We start from the raw sequence: 5,968 nt of genomic DNA on the forward strand, positions 1-5,968 counted from the left end.
GCCTGTAGTCCCAGCTACTTGGGAGGCTGAGGCAAGAGAATCCCTTAAGCCCAAGAGTTGGAGGTTGCTGTGAGCTGCGACACCATGGCACTCTACCAAGGGCAACATAATGAGACTGTCTCAAAATAAATAAATAAATTAATTAATTAATAAAAGACTTCTAGAACTTAAAATACACGCAAACTCCACCAGAACCAGAACTGGCAGCTTTAAGAAGCAAAGGAACTTACTCTCAGAACTGCTGAAGAAGTGATATAAGAGCTCTGTCATTTCCAATAACCGAAATATACAAAAACCCTTCAATGACACATGTTGTGTTTTATCAACTGCTTGACAAGTTTTGCATAATAATTAATCTTATACTAAAAAAAACGTAAGTTTTGGTTCACAAAGCAAACGCATCTTTAATACATGAAAAAAAGTTTCAGGATTCACTGATACTGTAAAATCGATTTGAAGAGCAGCCAATTATCTACAAAACATCAACTTTTTTACAACTTCATAGCTATACCAGTGAGGTTATACATTGAATATCCCTTATCTGAAATGCTTCAGGTATTAGGAGTCTCAAATTTTTTACTGATTGAGCATGCCAAATCAGAAAATACAAAATCTAAAATGTTCCAAAAGACTTCCTCTGAGTGTTATGTCCCTGTTCAGAAGGCTCTGGATTCTGGAGTACTATAGATTTCAGGTTGTCAGATTTGGGATGCACAACCTGTATGCAGTCTTAACAGCCTAGACTGAGAACAGGCGTCCTCAAACTACGACCCACAGGCCACATGCAGCCCACCTAGGAAATTTATCTGGCCCACCAGGTGTTTTTGCCACTGCTGCCTGTCCTCCTTAGCAGCTGACTCCCGGGGCCTGCAGTCCGACCCTCCAATGGTCTGAGGGACAGTGAACTGGTCCTCTGTTTACAAAGTTTGAGGATCCCTGGGTCCCTAGACTAAAGGCACTCAAAATGCAGTCTTAGTCGGGTGGCACTTGTGGCTCAAAGGAGTGGGGTGCTGGCCTCATGTACTGGAAGTGGCAGGTTCAAGCCCAGCCCTGGCCAAAAAAAAAAAAAAAATGCAGTCTTAGCCTAGATTAAAAGTACTCAGAAGTTTTAGCAGTACTTTAGCAGTGTTTCCCTTGTTGCTTTCCAATTATGAAAACCATAGTTCCCTATAATCCTTAAAGAATATGTCATTTCACATAGATGAGCCTCCTAGAGAAACTATAAAAGTAACCCTTTATGCAAAAAAAAACTTCCAAAAAATTTTTAACGAATTTTCATTTATAATCTATTGACTATTTTTATTTTCTTAAATAGAAACATCTACACATAATTTGATCTTTCAAGGTCACTGTTATGATTATTTGGAGTGCAACATCAGAACACAGTATGTCAGGGCCTGAGATATATATGGTTTTCTTCCCAGATACTAGATGTCCTAAAATGGCTATATATTTTGCACTCTACTTTGTACTGCTTTTATCATACACCTCTTCCCTTTTGATTAGTGGACATTTTTTTTCAGTGTACAACAAACAACAACAAAAAACCAAAGTAGCCCCTGATTTATGAATTTTAAAACCAAATCAATGTTATTATAATTACATGCAAGATTTAAAAGATTCTTTTCTTATATATAGTTATGGACGCTGGGATAAAGATTCTTAATATCTTATTAAGATGAGCATGGATATTTGTTCATAATTCAAGAATTCCCTCCTTAAAATCTGGTTTCTACCTGTTTTTAGACAGTGAAATATTACAATCAATATAGCAATGTTTCTAGGTCTTTTTAATTCATGATAACTCAAACATACTTAAAGTTATCCAACACCATTTTAGAAAGAAAACTCTTCTTTGTTGTGAATCACTGTAATAGTTGCAGTTTGCCTAATTTTAATTTAAAAAAGAAAAATCTGTGGTAAATTTCTGTTAGAAAACGGTTTTCAATTTTTTCTACCGATATTAACAAAGGTGCGTTCTTGAGTTCACAAGTTGGAAACTAGTCTGAGCAAGAGTAAGACCCTATCTCTACCAAAAATAAACTGGGTCAGGCAGCGCCTGTGGCTCAGTGAGTAGGAAACTGGCCCCATATACTGAGGGTGGCAGGTTCAAACCCAGCCCCAGCCAAACTGCAACAAAAAATAGCCAGACGTTGTGGAAGGCACCTGTAGTCCCACCTACTCGGGAGGCTGAGGCAAGAGAATCGCCTATCAAGAGCTAGAGGTTTCTGTGAGCTGTGACGCCATAGCACTCTACCGAAGGCAACATAGTGAGACTCTGTCTCCAAAAAAAAAAAAAAAAAGACTTTCTTTTTTAGAAAACAGAAAACTAGCGGGTTAAGATGGCTCACGTCCATAATCCTAACACTCTGGGAGGCCAAGTCAGTGGATCACTTGAGTTCACAAGTTGGAGACCAGTCTGAGCAAGAGTAAGACCCTGTCTCTACTAAAAATGAAAAACTGGGGCAAGAGGATCGCTTGAACCCAAGAGTATGAGGTTGCTATGAGCTATGACGCCATAGCACTCTACTCAGGGTGACCGAGTGAGACTCTGTCTTAAAGAAAAAAAAAAAGGAAACACAAAGCCCTCAACAAATGGAAGTATTCATTCTTTTTTGTTTTTTTTGAGACAGTGTCTCAGGCTGTCAGCCTGGGTAGAGTGCCATGGCATCACGGCTCACAACAAGCTCAAACTCTTGGACTTAAGCGATTCTCTTGCCTCAGCCTTCCAAGTAGCTGGGACTACAGGCATCTGCCACAACACCCAGCTATTTCTGTGTGTGTGTGTGTGGTTGTCATTGTTTAGCTGGCCTGGGTGGGGTTCAACTCCACCAGCCTCACTCGGTGTATGTGGCTGGCACTATAATCACTGTGCTAAGGGCACCGAACCGGAAGTATTCATTCTTATTTTCTTTTGAGACAGAGTCTCAAACTGTTGCCCTGGGTAGAGTGCCATGGCATCATAGCTCACAGCAACCTCCAACTTCACGGCTCAAGCGATTCTCCTGCTTCCGCCTCCCAAGTAGCTGGGACTACAGGCGCCCACCACAACACCTGTTTATTTTTTGGTTGCAGCCGACATTGTTGTTTGGTGGGCCTGGGCTGGATTTGAACCTGCCAGCTGAGGTGTATGTGGCTGGCGCTTTAGCCGCTTGAGCCACAGGCGCCAAGCCATTCATTCTTATTTTCAACTAACATTTTCCAAAGTCTGATAGAGATGCAAAAAGTGACAAAACAAAATAATTTCTGCCCTTAAAAGCCAAACTGCCTATGTACACTAAAAAACAGGTAAAGAAAAAAGGGGAGCTTGGTGCTCGTAGCTCAGTGGTTAGGGTGCTATCCACATGCACAGGGCCTGGTGAGTTAGAACCCAGCCTGAGCCTACTAAAAACAACTGACAGCAACCAAAAAATAGCCAGGTGTTGTGTTGGGTGCCTGTAATCCCAGCTACTTGGGAGGCTGAGGCAAAACAATCGCCTAAGCCCAAGAGTTTGAGGTTGCTGTGAGCTGTGACACCATGGCACTCTACCAAAGGGTGAGGTACTGAGACTATCTGAAAAAGTGGGGGGGAGAGGCAAAGAAAAATACATGCTTTCAATATACAGTAACAGGAAAGGGAGAGTGATAAGAGAGAAGAAAAAAACTAGGACCATGGTATACAGAAGAGAAAAGGAATCATGTGTCTCAAGGATGAAGTAGATTTTCATTTCCAGCACTACAGCAGAGTAGACACCCTGAATAATTCTACAGAAAATAAAACCAAAGTGCATTAATGAACTCTGAAATGGAAGGGGGAGGACTGTAAGCCACTCTGGAGATTTCAAACTAGCTCAAAGGGCAAAACCAAAGTGAGGACTTTACAGAAGATCAACCGAAAACTACAACCCTACAACCTAAGGATGAACAAGAAAAACAGCACAGAAAAAAAAAACGGAGGCAAGAGAATCGCTTGAGCCTGAGTTTGAGGTTGCTGTGAGTTATGATGGCACAGCCACTCTACCCAGGATGACAGCTTGAGTCTCTGTCTCAAAAAAATAAAATAAATAAAAATAAAAACTTAACTCTTTCCCACTCCATAACCACTGCTCACTGGTTGTCAACTGGGTCTCTCCTAACTGAAGGCAAACAAAGTCATCCATCATCTATCTCCCTCTTTCCTTTCTTCCTTCAGAGGCAGCCAACCACCACTTGACTCTATTTCCTCTATAATACAGTCACTTAAGCTTCAATCCTTACAGGTTTCTCAAGATTCCATGTCACACACTTACCAAATCTACCCAGGAGTTTCATTTCACTGACTTACAACCTTTCATGTTGTACAGAACCTTAATTCTGTTCAACCCAACTTGGCTCTCTTCCTTTTTCTGCTATACTATGTACCTCTGACATCTGTTTCCTGGCCCTTCTACTATTTAAACACCCCCAAAGCAGTTTCCTGCTATTTTTGGTGATCTCCTTTTCCACAACTTTAAAGTCACTACCACCAAGTGTTTCAAGAGCTAGAAAAATACTGATTCTACAGTATTCCTATTTCTTAAAAACAATAGGAACATGGCCGGGTGAGGTGGATCATGCCTATAATCCTAGCACTTTGGGAGGCCGAGACAGGTGGATTGCTTGAGCTCACAAGTTGGAGACCAGCCTGAGCAAAAGTAAGACCTCATCTCTACTAAAAATAGAAAAACTGATGGCTCTGCGCCTATAGCACAGTGGTTATGGCGCCAGCCACATACACGCAGGCTGGCAGGTTCAAATTCAGCCCCGGCCAGCTAAACAACAATGACAACTGCAACAACAAAAAAAATAGCCAGGCGCTGTGGCAGGCGCCTGTATTCCCAGCTACTTGGGATGCTGAGGCAAGAGAATCACTTACGCCCAAGAGTTTGAGGTTGCTGTGAGCTGTGACACCACAGCACTCTGCTGAGGGCGACAGCTTGAAACTATGTCTCAAAAAACAAAAAAAAAAAAGAAGAAGAAAAACTGAAGCAAGAGGATTGCTTGAGCCTGACTTTGAGGCTGCTGTGAGCTATGATGCCACAGCACTCTACCAAGGGTAACAAAGTAAGACTCTGTCTTAAAAAACAAAAGAAAACAAAAAAAAACAGGAACATGCTAACAAGATTATGGCATATTGTCAGAATAAATGCTGATGCTCAACTCTATACAAAAAAGCAGGGCTTTTAAGTTCTATGGCTTAAAATAAATCTAGGATAGATCTTTCCTTCTCACAAATTTAGTCCCAAAGGAATGCAAATCTGGTAATTTGTACCTTAATGAGTATTATGGTTAGAAAATTCTTCTAAAATAAACTTTTTAAACACAGTACTGCATGCTTACTGCCCTTTTTATTGTTCTGAGGTCAGTATTTCCAGTGAAATACTCAGAACCTTAAATTTTAAGTTTTATAATGAACTCATTTCAGATAGATAAAATTGATGCCATAATTTCTTTTTTTTTTTTCCTTTGAGACAGTGTCTCACTATGTCGCTCTTGGTAGAATGCCATGGTGTCATAGCTCATAGCAACCTCAAATTCTTGGGCTTAAGCGATTCTCCTGCCTTGGCCTCCCAAGCAGCTGGGACTACAGGAACACAACACCCAGCTATTTTTTTGTTGTGATTGTTTAGCTGGCCTGGGGCAGGTTCGAACCTGCCACCCTCGGTGTATGCACGCTGGCACCATAACCACTGTGCTACGGCTGCTGAGCCTACTTATTTATTATTGTTATTACTATTTTTTTGGTAGAGACAGCTTACAGCAACCTCCAACTCCTGGGCTTAAGCGATTCTCTTGCCTCAGCCTCCAGAGTAGCTAGACTACAGGCATCGGTGCTGAGCCTGATGCTACAATTACTATAAGTATATTTCTTTTTTTTTTTTGAGACAGAGCCTCAAGCTGTCCTCCTGGGTAGAGTGCTATGGCATCACAGCTCACAGCAACCTCCAACTCCTGGGCTCAAGCGAGTCTC

At 41.4% G+C, this 5,968-nt stretch overlaps 1 protein-coding gene across 2 annotated transcripts in view; it reads right to left on the reverse strand.

The window, feature by feature from the left end:
• The window catches only part of UBE2W (ubiquitin conjugating enzyme E2 W), a 64,510-nt gene that overhangs the window by 38,833 nt on the left and 19,709 nt on the right, over window positions 1-5,968 (reverse strand). The gene's annotated exons all lie outside the window — the stretch shown is intronic.

Source organism: Otolemur garnettii, unplaced genomic scaffold (assembly GCF_000181295.1).
Source record: "Otolemur garnettii isolate 467f Iridium unplaced genomic scaffold, OtoGar3 scaffold00163, whole genome shotgun sequence".
NCBI lineage: Eukaryota > Metazoa > Chordata > Mammalia > Primates > Galagidae > Otolemur > Otolemur garnettii.